Below are 17,839 nucleotides of genomic sequence, written 5' to 3'. Positions count from 1 at the left end.
AACGTATTCATTTATGAACCAGTAGTTAGAAGTAGAAAAGTACTAACAGAAACCATAAAGCTCTTCTACAGCCACACCACACTGGATATGCCCAATCTCATCTGATCTTGGAAGCTAAGCAGTGTTGGGCCTGGTTAGTACTTGGATGGGAGACCACCTGGGAATACATAGGTGTTGTAGATATTTTTATACTGCCAACACCGTTCTGTTGATGCATTCCATTTTCAAACGTATTCATTTATGAACCAGTAGTTAGAAGTAGAAAAGTTCTAACAGAAACCACAAAGCTCATCTACAGCCACACCACACTGGATACGCCCAATCTCATCTGATCTAGGAAGCTAAGCAGTGTTGGGCCTGGTTAGTACTTGGATGGGAGACCACCTGGGAATACAAGGTGCTGTAGATATTTTTATACTGCCAACACCGTTCTGTTGATGCATTCCATTTTCAAATGTATTCATTTATGAACCAGTAGTTAGAAGTAGAAAAGTTCCAACAGAAACCACAAAGCTCATCTACAGCCACACCACACTGGATACGCCCAATCTCATCTGATCTTGGAAGCAAAGCAGTATTGGGCCTGGTTAGTACTTGGATGGGAGACCACCTGGGAATACAAGGTGCTGTAGATATTTTTATACTGCCAACACCGTTCTGTTGATGCATTCCATTTTCAAACGTATTCATTTACGAACCAGTAGTTAGAAGTAGAAAAGTTCTAACAGAAACCTCAAAGCTCATCTACAGCCACACCACACTGGATACGCCCAATCTCATCTGATTTAGGAAGCTAAGCAGTGTTGGGCCTGGTTAGTACTTGGATGGGAGACCACCTGGGAATACAAGGTGCTGTAGATATTTTTATACTGCCAACACCGTTCTGTTGATGCATTCCATTTTCAAACGTATTCATTTATGAACCAGTAGTTAGAAGTAGAAAAGTACTAACAGAAACCATAAAGCTCTTCTACAGCCACACCACACTGGTTATGCCCAATCTCATCTGATTTTGGAAGCTAAGCAGTGTTGGGCCTGGTTAGTACTTAGATGGGAGACCACCTGGGAATACAAGGTGCTGTAGATATTTTTATACTGCCAACACCGTTCTGTTGATGCATTTCATTTTCAAACGTATTCATTTATGAACCAGTAGTTAGAAGTAGAAAAGTTCTAACAGAAACAACAAAGCTCATCTACAGCCACACCACACTGGATACGCCCAATCTCATCTGATCTTGGAAGCTAAGCAGTGTTGGGCCTGGTTAGTACTTGGATGGGAGACCACCTGGGAATACAAGGTGATGTAGATATTTTTATACAACCAACACCGTTCTGTTGATGCATTCCATTTTAAAACGTATTCATTTATGAACCAGTAGTTAGAAGTAGAAAAGTTCTAACAGAAACCATAAAGCTCATCTACAGCCACACCAAACTGGATACGCCCAATCTCATCTGATCTTGGAAGCTAAGCAGTGTTGGGCCTGGTTAGTACTTGGATGGGAGACCACCTGGGAATACAAGGTGCTGTAGATAATTTTATACTGCCAACACCGTTCTGTTGATGCATTCCATTTTCAAACGTATTCATTTATGAACCAGAAGTTAGAAGTAGAAAAGTTCTAACAGAAACCATAAAGCTCATCTACAGCCACACCAAACTGGATACGCCCAATCTCATCTGATCTTGGAAGCTAAGCAGTGTTGGGCCTGGTTAGTACTTGGATGGGAGACCACCTGGGAATACAAGGTGCTGTAGATAATTTTATACTGCCAACACCGTTCTGTTGATGCATTCCATTTTAAAACGTGTTCATTTATGAACCAGTAGTTAGAAGTAGAAAAGTTCTAACAGAAACCAGAAAGTTCATCTACAGCAACACCACACTGGATACGCCCAATCTCATCTGATCTTGGAAGCTAAGCAGTGTTGGGCCTGGTTAGTACTTGGATGGGAGACCACCTGGGAATACAAGGTGCTGTAGATAATTTTATACTGCCAACACCGTTCTGTTGATGCATTCCATTTTAAAACGTATTCATTTATGAACCAGTAGTTAGAAGTAGAAAAGTTCTAACAGAAACCAGAAAGTTCATCTACAGCAACACCACACTGGATACGCCCAATCTCATCTGATCTTGGAAGCTAAGCAGTGTTGGGCCTGGTTAGTACTTGGATGGGAGACCACCTGGGAATACAAGGTGCTGTAGATATTTTTATACTACAAACACCGTTCTGTTGATGCATTCCATTTTCAAACGTATTCATTTATGAACCAGTAGTTAGAAGTAGAAAAGTACTAACAGAAACCATAAAGCTCTTCTACAGCCACACCACACTGGATATGCCCAATCTCATCTGATCTTGGAAGCTAAGCAGTGTTGGGCCTGGTTAGTACTTGGATGGGAGACCACCTGGGAATACATAGGTGGTGTAGATATTTTTATACTGCCAACACCGTTCTGTTGATGCATTCCATTTTCAAACGTATTCATTTATGAACCAGTAGTTAGAAGTAGAAAAGTTCTAACAGAAACCACAAAGCTCATCTACAGCCACACCACTCTGGATACGCCCAATCTCATCTGATCTAGGAAGCTAAGCAGTGTTGGTCCTGGTTAGTACTTGGATGGGAGACCACCTGGGAATACAAGGTGCTGTAGATATTTTTATACTGCCAACACCGTTCTGTTGATGCATTCAATTTTCAAATGTATTCATTTATGAACCAGTAGTTAGATGTAGAAAAGTTCAAACAGAAACCACAAAGCTCATCTACAGCCACACCACACTGGATACGCCCAATCTCATCTGATCTTGGAAGCAAAGCAGTATTGGGCCTGGTTAGTACTTGGATGGGAGACCACCTGGGAATACAAGGTGCTGTAGATATTTTTATACTGCCAACACCGTTCTGTTGATGCATTCCATTTTCAAACGTATTCATTTATGAACCAGTAGTTAGAAGTAGAAAAGTTCTAACAGAAACCACAAAGCTCATCTACAGCCACACCACACTGGATACGCCCAATCTCATCTGATCTTGGAAGCTAAACAGTGTTGGGCTTGGTTAGTACTTGGATGGGAGGCCACCTGGGAATACAAGGTGCTGTAGATAATTTTTATACTGCCAACACCGTTCTGTTGATGCATACCATTTTCAAACATATTCATTTATGAACCAGTAGTTAGAAGTAGAAAAGTTCTAACAGAAACCAGAAAGTTCATCTACAGCAACACCACACTGGATACGCCCAATCTCATCTGATCTTGGAAGCTAAGCAGTGTTGGGCCTAGTTAGTACTTGGATGGGAGACCACCTGGGAATACAAGGTGCTGTAGATATTTTTATACTGCCAACACCGTTCTGTTGATGCATTTGATTTTCAAACGTATTCATTTATGAACCAGTAGTTAGAAATAGAAAAGTTCTAACAAAAACCACAAAGCTCATCTACAGCCACACCACACTGGATACGCCCAATCTCATCTGATCTTGGAAGCTAAGCAGTGTTGGGCCTGGTTAGTACTTGGATGGGAGACCACCTGGGAATACAAGGTGCTGTAGATAATTTTATACTGCCAACACCGTTCTGTTGATGCATTCCATTTTATAACGTATTCATTTATGAACCAGTAGTTAGAAGTAGAAAAGTTCTAACAGAAACCACAAAGTTCATCTACAGCCACACGACACTGGATACGCCCAATCTCATCTGATCTTGGAAGCTAAGCAGTGTTGGGCCTGGTTAGTACTTGGATGGGAGACCACCTGGGAATACAAGGTGCTGTAGATATTTTTATACTGCCAACACCGTTCTGTTGATGCATTCCATTTTCAAATGTATTCATTTATGAACCAGTAGTTAGAAGTAGAAAAGTTCTAACAGAAACCACAAAGCTCATCTACAGCCACACCACACTGGATACGCCCAATCTCATCTGATCTTGGAAGCTAAGCAGTGTTGGGCCTGGTTAGTACTTGGATGGGAGACCACCTGGGAATACAAGGTGCTGTAGATATTTTTATACTGCCAACACCGTTCTGTTGATGCATTCCATTTTCAAACGTATTCATTTATGAACCAGTAGTTAGAAGTAGAAAAGTTCTAACAGAAACCACAAAGCTCATCTACAGCCACACCACACTGGATACGCCCAATCTCATCTGATCTTGGAAGCTAAGCAGTGTTGGGCCTGGTTAGTACTTGGATGGGAGACCACCTGGGAATACAAGGTGCTGCAGATAATTTTATACTGCCAACACCGTTCTGTTGATGCATTCCATTTTAAAACATGTTCATTTATGAACCAGTAGTTAGAAGTAGAAAAGTTCTAACAGAAACAACAAAGTTCATCTACAGCCACACGACACTGGATATGCCCAATCTCATCTGATCTTGGAAGCTAAGCAGTGTTGGGCCTGGTTAGTACTTGTATGGGAGACCACCTGGGAATACAAGGTGCTGTAGATATTTTTATACTGCCAACACCGTTCTGTTGATGCATTCCGTTTTCAAATGTATTCATTTATGAACCAGTAGTTAGAAGTAGAAAAGTTCTAACAGAAACCACAAAACTCATCTACAGCCACACCACACTGGATATGCCCAATCTCATCTGATCTTGGAAGCTAAGCAGAGTTGGGCCTGGTTAGTACTTGGATGGGAGACCACCTGGGAATACAAGGTGCTGTAGATATTTTTATACTGCCAACACCGTTCTGTTGATGCATTCCATTTTCAAACGTATTCATTTTTGAACCAGTAGTTAGAAGTAGAAAAGTTCTAACAGAAACCACAAAGCTCATCTACAGCCACACCACACTGGGTACGACCAATCTCATCTGATCTTGGAAGCTAAGCAGTGTTGGGCCTGGTTAGTACTTGGATGGGAGACCACCAGGGAATACATAGGTGGTGTAGATATTTTTATACTGCCAACACAGTTCTGTTGATGCATTCCATTTTCAAACGTATTAATTTATGAACCACTAGTTAGAAGTAGAAAAGTTCTAACAGAAACCACAAAGCTCATCTACAGCCACACCGCACTGGATACGCCCAATCTCATCTGATCTAGGAAGCTAAGCAGTGTTGGGCCTGGTTAGTACTTGGATGGGAGACCACCTGGGAATACAAGGTGCTGTAGATATTTTTATACTGCCAACACCGTTCTGTTGATGCATTCAATTTTCAAATGTATTCATTTATGAACCAGTAGTTAGAAGTAGAAAAGTTCAAAACGAAACCACAAAGCTCATCTACAGCCACACCACAGTGGATACGCCCAATCTCATCTGATCTTGGAAGCTAAGCAGTGTTGGGCCTGGTTAGTACTTGGATGGGAGACCACCTGGGAATACAAGGTGCTGTAGATAATTTTATACTACCAACACCGTTCTGTTGATGCATTCCATTTTCAAACGTATTCATTTATGTACCAGTAGTTAGAAGTAGAAAAGTACTAACAGAAACCATAAAGCTCTTCTACAGCCACACCACACTGGTTATGCCCAATCTCATCTGATTTTGGAAGCTAAGCAGTGTTGGGCCTGGTTAGTACTTGGATGGGAGACCACCTGGGAAATACAAGGTGCTGTAGATATTTTTATACTGCCAACACCGTTCTGTTGATGCATTCCATTTTCAAACGTATTCATTTATGAACCAGTAGTTAGAAGTAGAAAAGTTCTAACAGAAACAACAAAGCTCATCTACAGCCACACCACACTGGATACGTCCAATCTCATCTGATCATGGAAGCTAAGCAGTGTTGGGCTGGTTAGTACTTGGATGGGAGACCACCTGGGAATACAAGGTGATGTAGATATTTTTATACAACCAACACCGTTCTGTTGATGCATTCCATTTTCAAACCTATTCATTTATGAACCAGTAGTTAGAAGTAGAAAAGTTCTAACAGAAACCGTAAAGCTCATCTACAGCCACACCAAACTGGATACGCCCAATCTCATCTGATCTTGGAAGCTAAGCAGTGTTGGGCCTGGTTAGTACTTGGATGGGAGACCACCTGGGAATACAAGGTGCTGTAGATATTTTTATACTGCCAACACCGTTCTGTTGATGCATTCCATTTTCAAACGTATTCATTTATGAACCAGTAGTTAGAAGTAGAAAAGTTCTAACAAAAACCATAAAGCTCATCTACAGCCACACCACACTGGATACGCCCAATCTCATCTGATCTTGGAAGCTAAGCAGTGTTGGGCCTGGTTAGTACTTGGATGGGAGACCACCTGGGAATACAAGGTGCTGTAGATATTTTTATACTGCCAACACCGTTCTGTTGATGCATTCCATTTTCAAACGTATTCATTTATGAACCAGTAGTTAGAAGTAGAAAAGTTCTAACAGAAACCACAAAGCTCATCTACAGCCACACCGCACTGGATACGCCCAATCTCATCTGATCTAGGAAGCTAAGCAGTGTTGGGCCTGGTTAGTACTTGGATGGGAGACCACCTGGGAATACAAGGTGCTGTAGATATTTTTATACTGCCAACACCGTTCTGTTGATGCATTCAATTTTCAAATGTATTCATTTATAAACCAGTAGTTAGAAGTAGAAAAGTTCAAACAGAAACCACAAAGCTCATCTACAGCCACACCACAATGGATACGCCCAATCTCATCTGATCTTGGAAGCAAAGCAGTATTGGCCTGGTTAGTACTTGGATGGGAGACCACCTGGGAATACAATGTGCTGTAGATATTTTTATACTGCCAACACCGTTCTGTTGATGCATTCCATTTTCAAACGTATTCATTTATGAACCAGTAGTTAGAAGTAGAAAAGTTCTAACAGAAGCCATAAAGCTCATCTACAGCCACACCACACTGGATACGCCCAATCTCATCTGATCTTGGAAGCTAAGCAGTGTTGGGCCTGGTTAGTACTTGGATTGGAGACCACCTGGGAATACAAGGTGCTGTAGATAATTTTATACTACCAACACCGTTCTGTTGATGCATTCCATTTTCAAACGTATTCATTTATGAACCAGTAGTTAGAAGTAGAAAAGTACTAACAGAAACCATAAAGCTCTTCTACAGCCACACCACACTGGTTATGCCCAATCTCATCTGATTTTGGAAGCTAAGCAGTGTTGGGCCTGGTTAGTACTTGGATGGGAGACCACCTGGGAATACAAGGTGCTGTAGATATTTTTATACTGCCAACACCGTTCTGTTGATGCATTCCATTTTCAAACGTATTCATTTATGAACCAGTAGTTAGAAGTAGAAAAGTTCTAACAGAAACAACAAAGCTCATCTACAGCCACACCACACTGGATACGCCCAATCTCATCTGATCTTGGAAGCTAAGCAGTGTTGGGCCTGGTTAGTACTTGGATGGGAGACCACCTGGGAATACAAGGTGATGTAGATATTTTTATACAACCAACACCGTTCTGTTGATGCATTCCATTTTCAAACGTATTCATTTATGAACCAGTAGTTAGAAGTAGAAAAGTTCTAACAGAAACCATAAAGCTCATCTACAGCCACACCACACTGGATACGCCCAATCTCATCTGATCTTGGAAGCTAAGCAGTGTTGGGCCTGGTTAGTACTTGGATGGGAGACCACCTGGGAATACAAGGTGCTGTAGATAATTTTATACTGCCAACACCGTTCTGTTGATGCATTCTATTTTAAAACGTATTCATTTATGAACCAGTAGTTAGAAGTAGAAAAGTTCTAACAGAAACCAGAAAGTTCATCTACAGCAACACCACACTGGATACGCCCAATCTCATCTGATCTTGGAAGCTAAGCAGTGTTGGGCCTGGTTAGTACTTGGATGGGAGACCACCTGGGAATACAAGGTGCTGTAGATCTTTTTATACTACCAACACCGTTCTGTTGATGCATTCCATTTTCAAACGTATTCATTTATGAACCAGTAGTTAGAAGTAGAAAAGTACTAACAGAAACCATAAAGCTCTTCTACAGCCACACCACACTGGATATGCCCAATCTCATCTGATCTTGGAAGCTAAGCAGTGTTGGGCCTGGTTAGTACTTGGATGGGAGACCACCTGGGAATACATAGGTGGTGTAGATATTTTTATACTGCCAACACCGTTCTGTTGATGCATTCCATTTTCAAACGTATTCATTTATGAACCAGTAGTTAGAAGTAGAAAAGTTCTAACAGAAACCACAAAGCTCATGTTCAGCCACACCACACTGGATACGCCCAATCTCATCTGATCTTGGAAGCTAAGCAGTGTTGGGCCTGGTTAGTACTTGGATGGGAGACCACCTGGGAATACAAGGTGCTGTAGATATTTTTATACTGCCAACACCGTTCTGTTGATGCATTCCATTTTCAAACGTATTCATTTATGAACCAGTAGTTAGAAGTAGAAAAGTTCTAACAGAAACCACAAAGTTCATCTACAGCCACACCACACTGGATATGCCCAATCTCATCTGATCTTGGAAGCTAAGCAGTGTTGGGCCTGGTTAGTACTTGGTTGGGAGACCACCTGGGAATACAAGGTGTTGTAGATATTTTTATACTGCCAACACCGTTTTGTTGATGCATTCAATTTTCAAATGTATTCATTTATGAACTAGTAGTTAGAAGTAGAAAAGTTCAAACAGAAACCACAAAGCTCATCTACAGCCACACCACACTGGATACGCCCAATCTCATCTGATCTTGGAAGCTAAGCAGTGTTGGGCCTGGTTAGTACTTGGATGGGAGACCACCTGGGAATACAAGGTGCTGTAGATATTTTTATACTGCCAACACCATCCCTGTTGATGCATTCCATTTTCAAACGTATTCATTTATGAACCAGTAGTTAGAAGTAGAAAAGTTCTAACAGAAACCATAAAGCTAATCTACAGCCACACCACACTGGAGACGCCCAATCTCATCTGATCTTGGAAGCTAAGCAGTGTTGAGCCTGGTTAGTACTTGGATGGGAGACCACCTGGGAATACAATGTGCTGTAGATAATTTTATACTGCCAACACCGTTCTGTTGATGCATTCCATTTTAAAACATATTCATTTATGAACCAGTAGTTAGAAGTAGAAAAGTTCTAACAGAAACCACAAAGCTAATCTACAGCCACACCACACTGGATACGCCCAATCTCATCTGATCTTGGAAGCTAAGCAGTGTTGGGCCTGGTTAGTACTTGGATGGGAGACCACCTGGGAATACAAGGTGCTGTAGATATTTTTATACTGCCAACACCGTTCTGTTGATGCATTCCATTTTCAAACGTATTCATTTATGAACCAGTAGTTAGAAGTAGAAAAGTTCTAACAGAAACCATAAAGCTCATCTATAGCCACACCACTCTGGATACGCCCAATCTCATCTGATCTTGGAAGCTAAGCAGTATTGGGCCTGGTTAGTACTTGGATGGGAGACCACCTGGGAATACAAATTGCTGTAGATAATTTTATACTGCCAACACCGTTCTGTTGATGCATTCCATTTTAAAACCTATTCATTTATGAACCAGTAGTTAGAAGTAGAAAAGTTCTAACAGAAACCACAAAGTTCATCTACAGCCACACCACACTGGATACGCCCAATCTCATCTGATCTTGGAAGCTAAGCAGTGTTGGGCCTGGTTAGTACTTGGATGGGAGACCACCTGGGAATACAAGGTGCTGTAGATATTTTTATACTGCCAACACCGTTCTGTTGATGCATTCCATTTTCAAACGTATTCATTTATGAACCAGTAGTTAGAAGTAAAAAAGTTCTAACAGAAACCACAAAGCTCATCTACAGCCACACCACACTGGATACGCCCAATCTCATCTGATCTTGGAAGCTAAGCAGTGTTGATCCTGGTTAGTACTTGGATGGGAGACCACCTGGGAATACAAGGTGCTGTATATATTTTTATACTACCAACACCGTTCTGTTGATGCATTCCATTTTCAAACGTATTCATTTATGAACCAGTAGTTAGAAGTAGAAAAGTTCTAACAGAAACCATAAAGCTCATCTACAGCCACACCACACTGGATACGCCCAATCTCATCTGATCTTGGAAGCTAAGCAGTATTGTGCCTGGTCAGTACTTGGATGGGAGACCACATGGGAATACAAGGTGCTGTAGATATTTTTATACTACCAACACCGTTCTGTTGATGCATTCCATTTTCAAACGTATTCATTTATGAACCAGTAGTTAGAAGTAGAAAAGTACTAACAGAAACTATAAAGCTCTTCTACAGCCACACCACACTGGATATGCCCAATCTCATCTGATCTTGGAAGCTAAGCAGTGTTGGGCCTGGTTAGTATTTGGATGGGAGACCACCTGGGAATACATAGGTGCTGTAGATATTTTTATACTGCCAACACCGTTCTATTGATGCATTCCATTTTCAAACGTATTCATTTATGAACCAGTAGTTAGAAGTAGAAAAGTTCTAACAGAAACCACAAAGCTCATCTACAGCCACACCACACTGGATACGCCCAATCTCATCTGATCTTGGAAGCTAAGCAGTGTTGGGCCTGGTTAGTACTTGGATGGGAGACCACCTGTGAATACAAGGTGCTGTAGATATTTTTATACTGCCAACACCGTTCTGTTGATGCATTCCATTTTCAAACGTATTCATTTATGAACCAGTAGTTAGAAGTAGAAAAGTTCAAACAGAAACCACAAAGCTCATCTTCTGCCACACCACACTGGATACGCCCAATCTCATCTGATCTTGGAAGCTAAGCAGTGTTGGGCCTGGTTAGTACTTGGATGGGAGACCACCTGGGAATACAAGGTGCTGTAGATATTTTTATACTGCCAACACCGTTCTGTTGATGCATTCCATTTTCAAACGTATTCATTTATGAACCAGTAGTTAGAAGTAGAAAAGTTCTAACAGAAACCACAAAGCTCATCTATAGCCACACCACTCTGGATACGCCCAATCTCATCTGATCTTGGAATCTAAGCAGTGTTGGGCCTGGTTAGTACTTGGATGGGAGACCACCTGGGAATACAAATTGCTGTAGATAATTTTATACTGCCAACACCGTTCTGTTGATGCATTCCATTTTAAAACCTATTCATTTATGAACCAGTAGTTAGAAGTAGAAAAGTTCTAACAGAAACCACAAAGCTCATCTACAGCCACACCACACTGGATACGCCCAATCTCATCTGATCTTGGAAGCTAAGCAGTGTTGATCCTGGTTAGTACTTGGATAGGAGACCACCTGGGAATACAAGGTGCTGTATATATTTTTATACTACCAACACCGTTCTGTTGATGCATTCCATTTTCAAACGTATTCATTTATGAACCAGTAGTTAGAAGTAGATAAGTTCTAACAGAAACCATAAAGCTCATCTACAGCCACACCACACTGGATACGCCCAATCTCATCTGATCTTGGAAGCTAAGCAGTGTTGGGCCTGGTTAGTACTTGGATGGGAGACCACCTGGGAATACAAGGTGCTGTAGATATTTTTATACTGCCAACACCGTTCTGTTGATGCATTCCATTTTCAAATGTATTCATTTATGAACCTGTAGTTAGAAGTAGAAAAGTTCTAACAGAAACCACAAAGCTCATCTAATGCCACACCACACTGGATACGCCCAATCTCAACTGATCTTGAAAGCTAAGCAGTGTTGGGCCTGGTTAGTAATTGGATGGGAGACCACCTGGGAATACAAGGTGCTGTAGATATTTTTATACTACCAACACCGTTCTGTTGATGCATTCCATTTTCAAACGTATTCATTTATGAACCAGTAGTTAGAAGTAGAAAAGTTCTAACAGAAACCATAAAGCTCATCTACAGCCACACCACACTGGATATGCCCAATCTTGTCTGATCTTGGAAGCTAAGCAGTGTTGGGCCTGGTTAGTACTTGGATGGGAGACCACCTGGGAATACAAGGTGCTGTAGATATTTTTATACTGCCAACACCGTTCTGTTGATGCATTCCATTTTCAAACGTATTCATTTATGAACCAGTAGTTAGAAGTAGAAAAGTTCTAACAGAAACCATAAAGCTCATCTACAGCAACACCACACTGGATACGCCCAATCTCATCTGATCTTGGAAGCTAAGCAGTGTTGGGCCTGGTTAGTACTTGGATGGGAGACCACTTGGGAATACAAGGTGCTGTAGATATTTTTATACTGCCAACACCGTTCTGTTGATGCATTCAATTTTCAAATGTATTCATTTATGAACCAGTAGTTAGAAGTAGAAAAGTTCAAACAGAAACCACAAAGCTCATCTACAGCCGCACCACACTGGATACGCCCAATCTCATCTGATCTGGGAAGCTAAGCAGTGTTGGGCCTGGTTAGTACTTGGATGGTAGACCACCTGGGAATACAAGGTGCTGTAGATATTTTTATACTGCCAACACCGTTCTGTTGATGCATTCCATTTTCAAATGTATTCATTTATGAACCAGTAGTTAGAAGTAGAAAAGTTCTAACAGAAACCACAAAGCTCATCTAATGCCACACCACACTGGATACGCCCAATCTCAACAGATCTTGGAAGCTAAGCAGTGTTGGGCCTGGTTAGTAATTGGATGGGAGATCACCTGGGAATACAAGGTGCTGTAGATATTTTTATACTACCAACACCGTTCTGTTGATGCATTCCATTTTCAAACGTATTCATTTATGAACCAGTAGTTAGAAGTAGAAAAGTTCTAACAGAAACCATAAAGCTCATCTACAGCCACACCACACTGGATACGCCCAATCTTGTCTGATCTTGGAAGCTAAGCAGTGTTGGGCCTGGTTAGTACTTGGATGGGAGACCACCTGGGAATACAAGGTGCTGTAAATATTTTTATACTGCCAACACCGTTCTGTTGATGCATTCCATTTTCAAACGTATTCATTTATGAACCAGTAGTTAGAAGTAGAAAAGTTCTAACAGAAACCACAAAGCTCATCTACAGCCACACGACACTGGATACGTCCAATCTCATCTGATCTTGGAAGCTAAGCAGTGTTGGGCCTGGTTAGTACTTGGATGGGAGACCACTTGGGAATACAAGGTGCTGTAGATATTTTTATACTGCCAACACCGTTCTGTTGATGCATTCAATTTTCAAATGTATTCATTTATGAACCAGTAGTTAGAAGTAGAAAAGTTCAAACAGAAACCACAAAGCTCATCTACAGCCGCACCACACTGGATACGCCTAATCTCATCTGATCTTGGAAGCTAAGCAGTGTTGGGCCTGGTTAGTACTTGGATGGGAGACCACCTGGGAATACAAGGTGCTGTAGATATTTTTATACTGCCAACACCGTTCTGTTGATGCATTCCATTTTCAAATGTATTCATTTATGAACCAGTAGTTAGAAGTAGAAAAGTTCTAACAGAAACCACAAAGCTCATCTAATGCCACACCACACTGGATACGCCCAATCTCAACTGATCTTGGAAGCTAAGCAGTGTTGGGCCTGGTTAGTAATTGGATGGGAGACCACCTGGGAATACAAGGTGCTGTAGATATTTTTATACTACCAACACCGTTCTGTTGATGCATTCCATTTTCAAATGTATTCATTTATGAACCAGTAGTTAGAAGTAGAAAAGTTCTAACAGAAACCATAAAGCTCATCTACAGCCACACCACACTGGATACGCCCAATCTCATCTGATCTTGGAAGCTAAGCAGTGTTGGGCCTGGTTAGTACTTGGATGGGAGACCACCTGGGAATACAAGGTGCTGTAGATATTTTTATACTGCCAACACCGTTCTGTTGATGCATTCCATTTTCAAACGTATTCATTTATGAACCAGTAGTTAGAAGTAGAAAAGTTCTAACAGAAACCACAAAGCTCATCTACAGCCACACGACACTGGATACGTCCAATCTCATCTGATCTTGGAAGCTAAGCAGTGTTGGGCCTGGTTAGTACTTGGATGGGAGACCACTTGGGAATACAAGGTGCTGTAGATATTTTTATACTGCCAACACCGTTCTGTTGATGCATTCAATTTTCAAATGTATTCATTTATGAACCAGTAGTTAGAAGTAGAAAAGATCAAACAGAAACCACAAAGCTCATCTACAGCCGCTCTACACTGGATACGCCCAATCTCATCTGATCTTGGAAGCTAAGCAGTGTTGGGCCTGGTTAGTACTTGGATGGGAGACCACCAGGGAGTACAAGGTGCTGTAGATATTTTTATACTGCCAACACCGTTCTGTTGATGCATTCCATTTTCAAACGTATTCATTTATGAACCAGTAGTTAGAAGTAGAAAAGTTCTAACAGAAACCATAAAGCTCGTCTACAGCCACACCACACTGGATACGCCTGATCTTGGAAGCTAAGCAGTGTTGGGCCTGGTTAATACTTGGATGGGAGACCACCTGGGAATAGAAGGTGCTGTAGATATTTTTATACTACCAACACCGTTCTGTTGATGCATTCCATTTTCAAACGTATTCATTTATGAACCAGTAGTTAGAAGTAGAAAAGTACTAACAGAAACCATAAAGCTCTTCTACAGCCACACCACACTGGATATGCCCAATCTCATCTGATCTTGGAAACTAAGCAGTGTTGGGCCTGGTTAGTACTTGGATGGGAGACCACCTGGGAATACATAGGTGCTGTAGATATTTTTATACTGCCAACACCGTTCTGTTGATGCATTCCATTTTCAAACGTATTCATTTATGAACCAGTAGTTAGAAGTAGAAAAGTTCTAACAGAAACCACAAAGCTCATCTACAGCCACACCACACTGGATACGCCCAATCTCATCTGATCTTGGAAGCTAAGCAGTGTTGATCCTGGTTAGTACTTGGATAGGAGACCACCTGGGAATACAAGGTGCTGTATATATTTTTATACTACCAACACCGTTCTGTTGATGCATTCCATTTTCAAACGTATTCATTTATGAACCAGTAGTTAGAAGTAGATAAGTTCTAACAGAAACCATAAAGCTCATCTACAGCCACACCACACTGGATACGCCCAATCTCATCTGATCTTGGAAGCTAAGCAGTGTTGGGCCTGGTTAGTACTTGGATGGGAGACCACCTGGGAATACAAGGTGCTGTAGATATTTTTATACTGCCAACACCGTTCTGTTGATGCATTCCATTTTCAAATGTATTCATTTATGAACCTGTAGTTAGAAGTAGAAAAGTTCTAACAGAAACCACAAAGCTCATCTAATGCCACACCACACTGGATACGCCCAATCTCAACTGATCTTGAAAGCTAAGCAGTGTTGGGCCTGGTTAGTAATTGGATGGGAGACCACCTGGGAATACAAGGTGCTGTAGATATTTTTATACTACCAACACCGTTCTGTTGATGCATTCCATTTTCAAACGTATTCATTTATGAACCAGTAGTTAGAAGTAGAAAAGTTCTAACAGAAACCATAAAGCTCATCTACAGCCACACCACACTGGATATGCCCAATCTTGTCTGATCTTGGAAGCTAAGCAGTGTTGGGCCTGGTTAGTACTTGGATGGGAGACCACCTGGGAATACAAGGTGCTGTAGATATTTTTATACTGCCAACACCGTTCTGTTGATGCATTCCATTTTCAAACGTATTCATTTATGAACCAGTAGTTAGAAGTAGAAAAGTTCTAACAGAAACCATAAAGCTCATCTACAGCAACACCACACTGGATACGCCCAATCTCATCTGATCTTGGAAGCTAAGCAGTGTTGGGCCTGGTTAGTACTTGGATGGGAGACCACTTGGGAATACAAGGTGCTGTAGATATTTTTATACTGCCAACACCGTTCTGTTGATGCATTCAATTTTCAAATGTATTCATTTATGAACCAGTAGTTAGAAGTAGAAAAGTTCAAACAGAAACCACAAAGCTCATCTACAGCCGCACCACACTGGATACGCCCAATCTCATCTGATCTGGGAAGCTAAGCAGTGTTGGGCCTGGTTAGTACTTGGATGGTAGACCACCTGGGAATACAAGGTGCTGTAGATATTTTTATACTGCCAACACCGTTCTGTTGATGCATTCCATTTTCAAATGTATTCATTTATGAACCAGTAGTTAGAAGTAGAAAAGTTCTAACAGAAACCACAAAGCTCATCTAATGCCACACCACACTGGATACGCCCAATCTCAACAGATCTTGGAAGCTAAGCAGTGTTGGGCCTGGTTAGTAATTGGATGGGAGACCACCTGGGAATACAAGGTGCTGTAGATATTTTTATACTACCAACACCGTTCTGTTGATGCATTCCATTTTCAAACGTATTCATTTATGAACCAGTAGTTAGAAGTAGAAAAGTTCTAACAGAAACCATAAAGCTCATCTACAGCCACACCACACTGGATACGCCCAATCTTGTCTGATCTTGGAAGCTAAGCAGTGTTGGGCCTGGTTAGTACTTGGATGGGAGACCACCTGGGAATACAAGGTGCTGTAAATATTTTTATACTGCCAACACCGTTCTGTTGATGCATTCCATTTTCAAACGTATTCATTTATGAACCAGTAGGTAGAAGTAGAAAAGTTCTAACAGAAACCACAAAGCTCATCTACAGCCACACGACACTGGATACGTCCAATCTCATCTGATCTTGGAAGCTAAGCAGTGTTGGGCCTGGTTAGTACTTGGATGGGAGACCACTTGGGAATACAAGGTGCTGTAGATATTTTTATACTGCCAACACCGTTCTGTTGATGCATTCAATTTTCAAATGTATTCATTTATGAACCAGTAGTTAGAAGTAGAAAAGTTCAAACAGAAACCACAAAGCTCATCTACAGCCGCACCACACTGGATACGCCTAATCTCATCTGATCTTGGAAGCTAAGCAGTGTTGGGCCTGGTTAGTACTTGGATGGGAGACCACCTGGGAATACAAGGTGCTGTAGATATTTTTATACTGCCAACACCGTTCTGTTGATGCATTCCATTTTCAAATGTATTCATTTATGAACCAGTAGTTAGAAGTAGAAAAGTTCTAACAGAAACCACAAAGCTCATCTAATGCCACACCACACTGGATACGCCCAATCTCAACTGATCTTGGAAGCTAAGCAGTGTTGGGCCTGGTTAGTAATTGGATGGGAGACCACCTGGGAATACAAGGTGCTGTAGATATTTTTATACTACCAACACCGTTCTGTTGATGCATTCCATTTTCAAATGTATTCATTTATGAACCAGTAGTTAGAAGTAGAAAAGTTCTAACAGAAACCATAAAGCTCATCTACAGCCACACCACACTGGATACGCCCAATCTCATCTGATCTTGGAAGCTAAGCAGTGTTGGGCCTGGTTAGTACTTGGATGGGAGACCACCTGGGAATACAAGGTGCTGTAGATATTTTTATACTGCCAACACCGTTCTGTTGATGCATTCCATTTTCAAACGTATTCATTTATGAACCAGTAGTTAGAAGTAGAAAAGTTCTAACAGAAACCACAAAGCTCATCTACAGCCACACGACACTGGATACGTCCAATCTCATCTGATCTTGGAAGCTAAGCAGTGTTGGGCCTGGTTAGTACTTGGATGGGAGACCACTTGGGAATACAAGGTGCTGTAGATATTTTTATACTGCCAACACCGTTCTGTTGATGCATTCAATTTTCAAATGTATTCATTTATGAACCAGTAGTTAGAAGTAGAAAAGATCAAACAGAAACCACAAAGCTCATCTACAGCCGCTCTACACTGGATACGCCCAATCTCATCTGATCTTGGAAGCTAAGCAGTGTTGGGCCTGGTTAGTACTTGGATGGGAGACCACCAGGGAGTACAACGTGCTGTAGATATTTTTATACTGCCAACACCGTTCTGTTGATGC

At 41.4% G+C, this 17,839-nt stretch overlaps 45 non-coding genes and 34 pseudogenes across 45 annotated transcripts; all 79 read left to right on the top strand.

Moving 5' to 3' along the window:
• Nucleotides 1-63: 63 nt before the first annotated feature.
• Nucleotides 64-183, top strand: LOC135046628 (5S ribosomal RNA; annotated as a pseudogene).
• Nucleotides 184-290: 107 nt separating this feature from the next.
• LOC135047268 (5S ribosomal RNA) lies at nucleotides 291-409 on the top strand. Its single transcript, XR_010239330.1, has one exon. It is a non-coding gene; the product is annotated as a 5S ribosomal RNA (ribosomal RNA).
• A 107-nt stretch (nucleotides 410-516) lies between these two features.
• Nucleotides 517-635, top strand: LOC135046421 (5S ribosomal RNA). Its single transcript, XR_010238735.1, has one exon. It is a non-coding gene; the product is annotated as a 5S ribosomal RNA (ribosomal RNA).
• A 107-nt stretch (nucleotides 636-742) lies between these two features.
• Nucleotides 743-861, top strand: LOC135046546 (5S ribosomal RNA). Its single transcript, XR_010238858.1, has one exon. It is a non-coding gene; the product is annotated as a 5S ribosomal RNA (ribosomal RNA).
• Nucleotides 862-968: 107 nt separating this feature from the next.
• On the top strand, nucleotides 969-1,087 carry LOC135046634 (5S ribosomal RNA; annotated as a pseudogene).
• Nucleotides 1,088-1,194: 107 nt separating this feature from the next.
• Nucleotides 1,195-1,313, top strand: LOC135047213 (5S ribosomal RNA). Its single transcript, XR_010239280.1, has one exon. It is a non-coding gene; the product is annotated as a 5S ribosomal RNA (ribosomal RNA).
• Nucleotides 1,314-1,420: 107 nt separating this feature from the next.
• Nucleotides 1,421-1,539, top strand: LOC135047176 (5S ribosomal RNA). Its single transcript, XR_010239244.1, has one exon. It is a non-coding gene; the product is annotated as a 5S ribosomal RNA (ribosomal RNA).
• A 107-nt stretch (nucleotides 1,540-1,646) lies between these two features.
• Nucleotides 1,647-1,765, top strand: LOC135047175 (5S ribosomal RNA). Its single transcript, XR_010239243.1, has one exon. It is a non-coding gene; the product is annotated as a 5S ribosomal RNA (ribosomal RNA).
• A 107-nt stretch (nucleotides 1,766-1,872) lies between these two features.
• On the top strand, nucleotides 1,873-1,991 carry LOC135047029 (5S ribosomal RNA). The gene has a single exon (XR_010239102.1). It is a non-coding gene; the product is annotated as a 5S ribosomal RNA (ribosomal RNA).
• Nucleotides 1,992-2,098: 107 nt separating this feature from the next.
• On the top strand, nucleotides 2,099-2,217 carry LOC135047028 (5S ribosomal RNA). The gene has a single exon (XR_010239101.1). It is a non-coding gene; the product is annotated as a 5S ribosomal RNA (ribosomal RNA).
• A 107-nt stretch (nucleotides 2,218-2,324) lies between these two features.
• On the top strand, nucleotides 2,325-2,444 carry LOC135046718 (5S ribosomal RNA; annotated as a pseudogene).
• A 107-nt stretch (nucleotides 2,445-2,551) lies between these two features.
• Nucleotides 2,552-2,670, top strand: LOC135046633 (5S ribosomal RNA; annotated as a pseudogene).
• Nucleotides 2,671-2,777: 107 nt separating this feature from the next.
• LOC135046420 (5S ribosomal RNA) lies at nucleotides 2,778-2,896 on the top strand. Its single transcript, XR_010238734.1, has one exon. It is a non-coding gene; the product is annotated as a 5S ribosomal RNA (ribosomal RNA).
• Nucleotides 2,897-3,003: 107 nt separating this feature from the next.
• On the top strand, nucleotides 3,004-3,122 carry LOC135046382 (5S ribosomal RNA). Its single transcript, XR_010238697.1, has one exon. It is a non-coding gene; the product is annotated as a 5S ribosomal RNA (ribosomal RNA).
• Nucleotides 3,123-3,230: 108 nt separating this feature from the next.
• On the top strand, nucleotides 3,231-3,349 carry LOC135047053 (5S ribosomal RNA). Its single transcript, XR_010239126.1, has one exon. It is a non-coding gene; the product is annotated as a 5S ribosomal RNA (ribosomal RNA).
• A 107-nt stretch (nucleotides 3,350-3,456) lies between these two features.
• Nucleotides 3,457-3,575, top strand: LOC135046866 (5S ribosomal RNA). Its single transcript, XR_010238938.1, has one exon. It is a non-coding gene; the product is annotated as a 5S ribosomal RNA (ribosomal RNA).
• Nucleotides 3,576-3,682: 107 nt separating this feature from the next.
• Nucleotides 3,683-3,801, top strand: LOC135047309 (5S ribosomal RNA). The gene has a single exon (XR_010239370.1). It is a non-coding gene; the product is annotated as a 5S ribosomal RNA (ribosomal RNA).
• A 107-nt stretch (nucleotides 3,802-3,908) lies between these two features.
• LOC135046865 (5S ribosomal RNA) lies at nucleotides 3,909-4,027 on the top strand. The gene has a single exon (XR_010238937.1). It is a non-coding gene; the product is annotated as a 5S ribosomal RNA (ribosomal RNA).
• A 107-nt stretch (nucleotides 4,028-4,134) lies between these two features.
• Nucleotides 4,135-4,253, top strand: LOC135047159 (5S ribosomal RNA). The gene has a single exon (XR_010239228.1). It is a non-coding gene; the product is annotated as a 5S ribosomal RNA (ribosomal RNA).
• A 107-nt stretch (nucleotides 4,254-4,360) lies between these two features.
• LOC135046625 (5S ribosomal RNA) lies at nucleotides 4,361-4,479 on the top strand (annotated as a pseudogene).
• A 107-nt stretch (nucleotides 4,480-4,586) lies between these two features.
• Nucleotides 4,587-4,705, top strand: LOC135047308 (5S ribosomal RNA). Its single transcript, XR_010239369.1, has one exon. It is a non-coding gene; the product is annotated as a 5S ribosomal RNA (ribosomal RNA).
• A 107-nt stretch (nucleotides 4,706-4,812) lies between these two features.
• LOC135046796 (5S ribosomal RNA) lies at nucleotides 4,813-4,932 on the top strand (annotated as a pseudogene).
• A 107-nt stretch (nucleotides 4,933-5,039) lies between these two features.
• LOC135047293 (5S ribosomal RNA) lies at nucleotides 5,040-5,158 on the top strand. Its single transcript, XR_010239355.1, has one exon. It is a non-coding gene; the product is annotated as a 5S ribosomal RNA (ribosomal RNA).
• Nucleotides 5,159-5,265: 107 nt separating this feature from the next.
• Nucleotides 5,266-5,384, top strand: LOC135047171 (5S ribosomal RNA). The gene has a single exon (XR_010239240.1). It is a non-coding gene; the product is annotated as a 5S ribosomal RNA (ribosomal RNA).
• Nucleotides 5,385-5,491: 107 nt separating this feature from the next.
• Nucleotides 5,492-5,611, top strand: LOC135046675 (5S ribosomal RNA; annotated as a pseudogene).
• Nucleotides 5,612-5,718: 107 nt separating this feature from the next.
• Nucleotides 5,719-5,836, top strand: LOC135046809 (5S ribosomal RNA; annotated as a pseudogene).
• Nucleotides 5,837-5,943: 107 nt separating this feature from the next.
• LOC135047173 (5S ribosomal RNA) lies at nucleotides 5,944-6,062 on the top strand. The gene has a single exon (XR_010239241.1). It is a non-coding gene; the product is annotated as a 5S ribosomal RNA (ribosomal RNA).
• Nucleotides 6,063-6,169: 107 nt separating this feature from the next.
• LOC135046863 (5S ribosomal RNA) lies at nucleotides 6,170-6,288 on the top strand. Its single transcript, XR_010238935.1, has one exon. It is a non-coding gene; the product is annotated as a 5S ribosomal RNA (ribosomal RNA).
• Nucleotides 6,289-6,395: 107 nt separating this feature from the next.
• LOC135047292 (5S ribosomal RNA) lies at nucleotides 6,396-6,514 on the top strand. Its single transcript, XR_010239354.1, has one exon. It is a non-coding gene; the product is annotated as a 5S ribosomal RNA (ribosomal RNA).
• A 107-nt stretch (nucleotides 6,515-6,621) lies between these two features.
• Nucleotides 6,622-6,739, top strand: LOC135046823 (5S ribosomal RNA; annotated as a pseudogene).
• A 107-nt stretch (nucleotides 6,740-6,846) lies between these two features.
• Nucleotides 6,847-6,965, top strand: LOC135046390 (5S ribosomal RNA). The gene has a single exon (XR_010238705.1). It is a non-coding gene; the product is annotated as a 5S ribosomal RNA (ribosomal RNA).
• Nucleotides 6,966-7,072: 107 nt separating this feature from the next.
• On the top strand, nucleotides 7,073-7,191 carry LOC135046607 (5S ribosomal RNA; annotated as a pseudogene).
• A 107-nt stretch (nucleotides 7,192-7,298) lies between these two features.
• On the top strand, nucleotides 7,299-7,417 carry LOC135047212 (5S ribosomal RNA). The gene has a single exon (XR_010239279.1). It is a non-coding gene; the product is annotated as a 5S ribosomal RNA (ribosomal RNA).
• A 107-nt stretch (nucleotides 7,418-7,524) lies between these two features.
• Nucleotides 7,525-7,643, top strand: LOC135046862 (5S ribosomal RNA). Its single transcript, XR_010238933.1, has one exon. It is a non-coding gene; the product is annotated as a 5S ribosomal RNA (ribosomal RNA).
• A 107-nt stretch (nucleotides 7,644-7,750) lies between these two features.
• Nucleotides 7,751-7,869, top strand: LOC135046935 (5S ribosomal RNA). The gene has a single exon (XR_010239010.1). It is a non-coding gene; the product is annotated as a 5S ribosomal RNA (ribosomal RNA).
• Nucleotides 7,870-7,976: 107 nt separating this feature from the next.
• On the top strand, nucleotides 7,977-8,096 carry LOC135046715 (5S ribosomal RNA; annotated as a pseudogene).
• A 107-nt stretch (nucleotides 8,097-8,203) lies between these two features.
• LOC135046494 (5S ribosomal RNA) lies at nucleotides 8,204-8,322 on the top strand. The gene has a single exon (XR_010238808.1). It is a non-coding gene; the product is annotated as a 5S ribosomal RNA (ribosomal RNA).
• A 107-nt stretch (nucleotides 8,323-8,429) lies between these two features.
• Nucleotides 8,430-8,548, top strand: LOC135046377 (5S ribosomal RNA). Its single transcript, XR_010238692.1, has one exon. It is a non-coding gene; the product is annotated as a 5S ribosomal RNA (ribosomal RNA).
• A 107-nt stretch (nucleotides 8,549-8,655) lies between these two features.
• LOC135046861 (5S ribosomal RNA) lies at nucleotides 8,656-8,774 on the top strand. Its single transcript, XR_010238932.1, has one exon. It is a non-coding gene; the product is annotated as a 5S ribosomal RNA (ribosomal RNA).
• A 108-nt stretch (nucleotides 8,775-8,882) lies between these two features.
• LOC135046661 (5S ribosomal RNA) lies at nucleotides 8,883-9,001 on the top strand (annotated as a pseudogene).
• Nucleotides 9,002-9,108: 107 nt separating this feature from the next.
• LOC135046860 (5S ribosomal RNA) lies at nucleotides 9,109-9,227 on the top strand. The gene has a single exon (XR_010238931.1). It is a non-coding gene; the product is annotated as a 5S ribosomal RNA (ribosomal RNA).
• Nucleotides 9,228-9,334: 107 nt separating this feature from the next.
• On the top strand, nucleotides 9,335-9,453 carry LOC135046778 (5S ribosomal RNA; annotated as a pseudogene).
• Nucleotides 9,454-9,560: 107 nt separating this feature from the next.
• On the top strand, nucleotides 9,561-9,679 carry LOC135046859 (5S ribosomal RNA). Its single transcript, XR_010238930.1, has one exon. It is a non-coding gene; the product is annotated as a 5S ribosomal RNA (ribosomal RNA).
• Nucleotides 9,680-9,786: 107 nt separating this feature from the next.
• LOC135046679 (5S ribosomal RNA) lies at nucleotides 9,787-9,905 on the top strand (annotated as a pseudogene).
• Nucleotides 9,906-10,012: 107 nt separating this feature from the next.
• On the top strand, nucleotides 10,013-10,131 carry LOC135046695 (5S ribosomal RNA; annotated as a pseudogene).
• Nucleotides 10,132-10,238: 107 nt separating this feature from the next.
• LOC135046662 (5S ribosomal RNA) lies at nucleotides 10,239-10,358 on the top strand (annotated as a pseudogene).
• Nucleotides 10,359-10,465: 107 nt separating this feature from the next.
• On the top strand, nucleotides 10,466-10,584 carry LOC135047042 (5S ribosomal RNA). Its single transcript, XR_010239115.1, has one exon. It is a non-coding gene; the product is annotated as a 5S ribosomal RNA (ribosomal RNA).
• A 107-nt stretch (nucleotides 10,585-10,691) lies between these two features.
• LOC135046389 (5S ribosomal RNA) lies at nucleotides 10,692-10,810 on the top strand. Its single transcript, XR_010238704.1, has one exon. It is a non-coding gene; the product is annotated as a 5S ribosomal RNA (ribosomal RNA).
• A 107-nt stretch (nucleotides 10,811-10,917) lies between these two features.
• Nucleotides 10,918-11,036, top strand: LOC135046785 (5S ribosomal RNA; annotated as a pseudogene).
• A 107-nt stretch (nucleotides 11,037-11,143) lies between these two features.
• LOC135046777 (5S ribosomal RNA) lies at nucleotides 11,144-11,262 on the top strand (annotated as a pseudogene).
• A 107-nt stretch (nucleotides 11,263-11,369) lies between these two features.
• LOC135046858 (5S ribosomal RNA) lies at nucleotides 11,370-11,488 on the top strand. Its single transcript, XR_010238929.1, has one exon. It is a non-coding gene; the product is annotated as a 5S ribosomal RNA (ribosomal RNA).
• Nucleotides 11,489-11,595: 107 nt separating this feature from the next.
• Nucleotides 11,596-11,714, top strand: LOC135046835 (5S ribosomal RNA; annotated as a pseudogene).
• A 107-nt stretch (nucleotides 11,715-11,821) lies between these two features.
• LOC135046505 (5S ribosomal RNA) lies at nucleotides 11,822-11,940 on the top strand. Its single transcript, XR_010238818.1, has one exon. It is a non-coding gene; the product is annotated as a 5S ribosomal RNA (ribosomal RNA).
• A 107-nt stretch (nucleotides 11,941-12,047) lies between these two features.
• Nucleotides 12,048-12,166, top strand: LOC135047111 (5S ribosomal RNA). The gene has a single exon (XR_010239182.1). It is a non-coding gene; the product is annotated as a 5S ribosomal RNA (ribosomal RNA).
• Nucleotides 12,167-12,273: 107 nt separating this feature from the next.
• LOC135046640 (5S ribosomal RNA) lies at nucleotides 12,274-12,392 on the top strand (annotated as a pseudogene).
• Nucleotides 12,393-12,499: 107 nt separating this feature from the next.
• LOC135046825 (5S ribosomal RNA) lies at nucleotides 12,500-12,618 on the top strand (annotated as a pseudogene).
• A 107-nt stretch (nucleotides 12,619-12,725) lies between these two features.
• On the top strand, nucleotides 12,726-12,844 carry LOC135046565 (5S ribosomal RNA). Its single transcript, XR_010238877.1, has one exon. It is a non-coding gene; the product is annotated as a 5S ribosomal RNA (ribosomal RNA).
• Nucleotides 12,845-12,951: 107 nt separating this feature from the next.
• On the top strand, nucleotides 12,952-13,070 carry LOC135046602 (5S ribosomal RNA; annotated as a pseudogene).
• Nucleotides 13,071-13,177: 107 nt separating this feature from the next.
• Nucleotides 13,178-13,296, top strand: LOC135046351 (5S ribosomal RNA). Its single transcript, XR_010238666.1, has one exon. It is a non-coding gene; the product is annotated as a 5S ribosomal RNA (ribosomal RNA).
• Nucleotides 13,297-13,403: 107 nt separating this feature from the next.
• On the top strand, nucleotides 13,404-13,522 carry LOC135046795 (5S ribosomal RNA; annotated as a pseudogene).
• A 107-nt stretch (nucleotides 13,523-13,629) lies between these two features.
• On the top strand, nucleotides 13,630-13,748 carry LOC135046857 (5S ribosomal RNA). Its single transcript, XR_010238927.1, has one exon. It is a non-coding gene; the product is annotated as a 5S ribosomal RNA (ribosomal RNA).
• Nucleotides 13,749-13,855: 107 nt separating this feature from the next.
• Nucleotides 13,856-13,974, top strand: LOC135046601 (5S ribosomal RNA; annotated as a pseudogene).
• A 107-nt stretch (nucleotides 13,975-14,081) lies between these two features.
• Nucleotides 14,082-14,200, top strand: LOC135046687 (5S ribosomal RNA; annotated as a pseudogene).
• Nucleotides 14,201-14,307: 107 nt separating this feature from the next.
• LOC135046854 (5S ribosomal RNA) lies at nucleotides 14,308-14,416 on the top strand (annotated as a pseudogene).
• A 107-nt stretch (nucleotides 14,417-14,523) lies between these two features.
• On the top strand, nucleotides 14,524-14,643 carry LOC135046522 (5S ribosomal RNA). The gene has a single exon (XR_010238835.1). It is a non-coding gene; the product is annotated as a 5S ribosomal RNA (ribosomal RNA).
• A 107-nt stretch (nucleotides 14,644-14,750) lies between these two features.
• On the top strand, nucleotides 14,751-14,869 carry LOC135046776 (5S ribosomal RNA; annotated as a pseudogene).
• A 107-nt stretch (nucleotides 14,870-14,976) lies between these two features.
• Nucleotides 14,977-15,095, top strand: LOC135046856 (5S ribosomal RNA). Its single transcript, XR_010238926.1, has one exon. It is a non-coding gene; the product is annotated as a 5S ribosomal RNA (ribosomal RNA).
• Nucleotides 15,096-15,202: 107 nt separating this feature from the next.
• Nucleotides 15,203-15,321, top strand: LOC135046834 (5S ribosomal RNA; annotated as a pseudogene).
• A 107-nt stretch (nucleotides 15,322-15,428) lies between these two features.
• On the top strand, nucleotides 15,429-15,547 carry LOC135046504 (5S ribosomal RNA). The gene has a single exon (XR_010238817.1). It is a non-coding gene; the product is annotated as a 5S ribosomal RNA (ribosomal RNA).
• A 107-nt stretch (nucleotides 15,548-15,654) lies between these two features.
• Nucleotides 15,655-15,773, top strand: LOC135047110 (5S ribosomal RNA). Its single transcript, XR_010239181.1, has one exon. It is a non-coding gene; the product is annotated as a 5S ribosomal RNA (ribosomal RNA).
• A 107-nt stretch (nucleotides 15,774-15,880) lies between these two features.
• On the top strand, nucleotides 15,881-15,999 carry LOC135046639 (5S ribosomal RNA; annotated as a pseudogene).
• Nucleotides 16,000-16,106: 107 nt separating this feature from the next.
• On the top strand, nucleotides 16,107-16,225 carry LOC135046784 (5S ribosomal RNA; annotated as a pseudogene).
• Nucleotides 16,226-16,332: 107 nt separating this feature from the next.
• Nucleotides 16,333-16,451, top strand: LOC135046563 (5S ribosomal RNA). Its single transcript, XR_010238875.1, has one exon. It is a non-coding gene; the product is annotated as a 5S ribosomal RNA (ribosomal RNA).
• Nucleotides 16,452-16,558: 107 nt separating this feature from the next.
• Nucleotides 16,559-16,677, top strand: LOC135046600 (5S ribosomal RNA; annotated as a pseudogene).
• Nucleotides 16,678-16,784: 107 nt separating this feature from the next.
• LOC135046350 (5S ribosomal RNA) lies at nucleotides 16,785-16,903 on the top strand. Its single transcript, XR_010238665.1, has one exon. It is a non-coding gene; the product is annotated as a 5S ribosomal RNA (ribosomal RNA).
• A 107-nt stretch (nucleotides 16,904-17,010) lies between these two features.
• On the top strand, nucleotides 17,011-17,129 carry LOC135046794 (5S ribosomal RNA; annotated as a pseudogene).
• Nucleotides 17,130-17,236: 107 nt separating this feature from the next.
• Nucleotides 17,237-17,355, top strand: LOC135046855 (5S ribosomal RNA). Its single transcript, XR_010238925.1, has one exon. It is a non-coding gene; the product is annotated as a 5S ribosomal RNA (ribosomal RNA).
• Nucleotides 17,356-17,462: 107 nt separating this feature from the next.
• Nucleotides 17,463-17,581, top strand: LOC135046598 (5S ribosomal RNA; annotated as a pseudogene).
• A 107-nt stretch (nucleotides 17,582-17,688) lies between these two features.
• LOC135046804 (5S ribosomal RNA) lies at nucleotides 17,689-17,807 on the top strand (annotated as a pseudogene).
• The last annotated feature ends 32 nt before the right edge of the window (nucleotides 17,808-17,839 follow it).

Source organism: Pseudophryne corroboree, unplaced genomic scaffold, assembly GCF_028390025.1.
Source record: "Pseudophryne corroboree isolate aPseCor3 unplaced genomic scaffold, aPseCor3.hap2 scaffold_925, whole genome shotgun sequence".
NCBI lineage: Eukaryota > Metazoa > Chordata > Amphibia > Anura > Myobatrachidae > Pseudophryne > Pseudophryne corroboree.
Note: the sequence above shows the minus strand (reverse complement) of the source record. Positions and strands in the feature narration are given on the sequence as shown.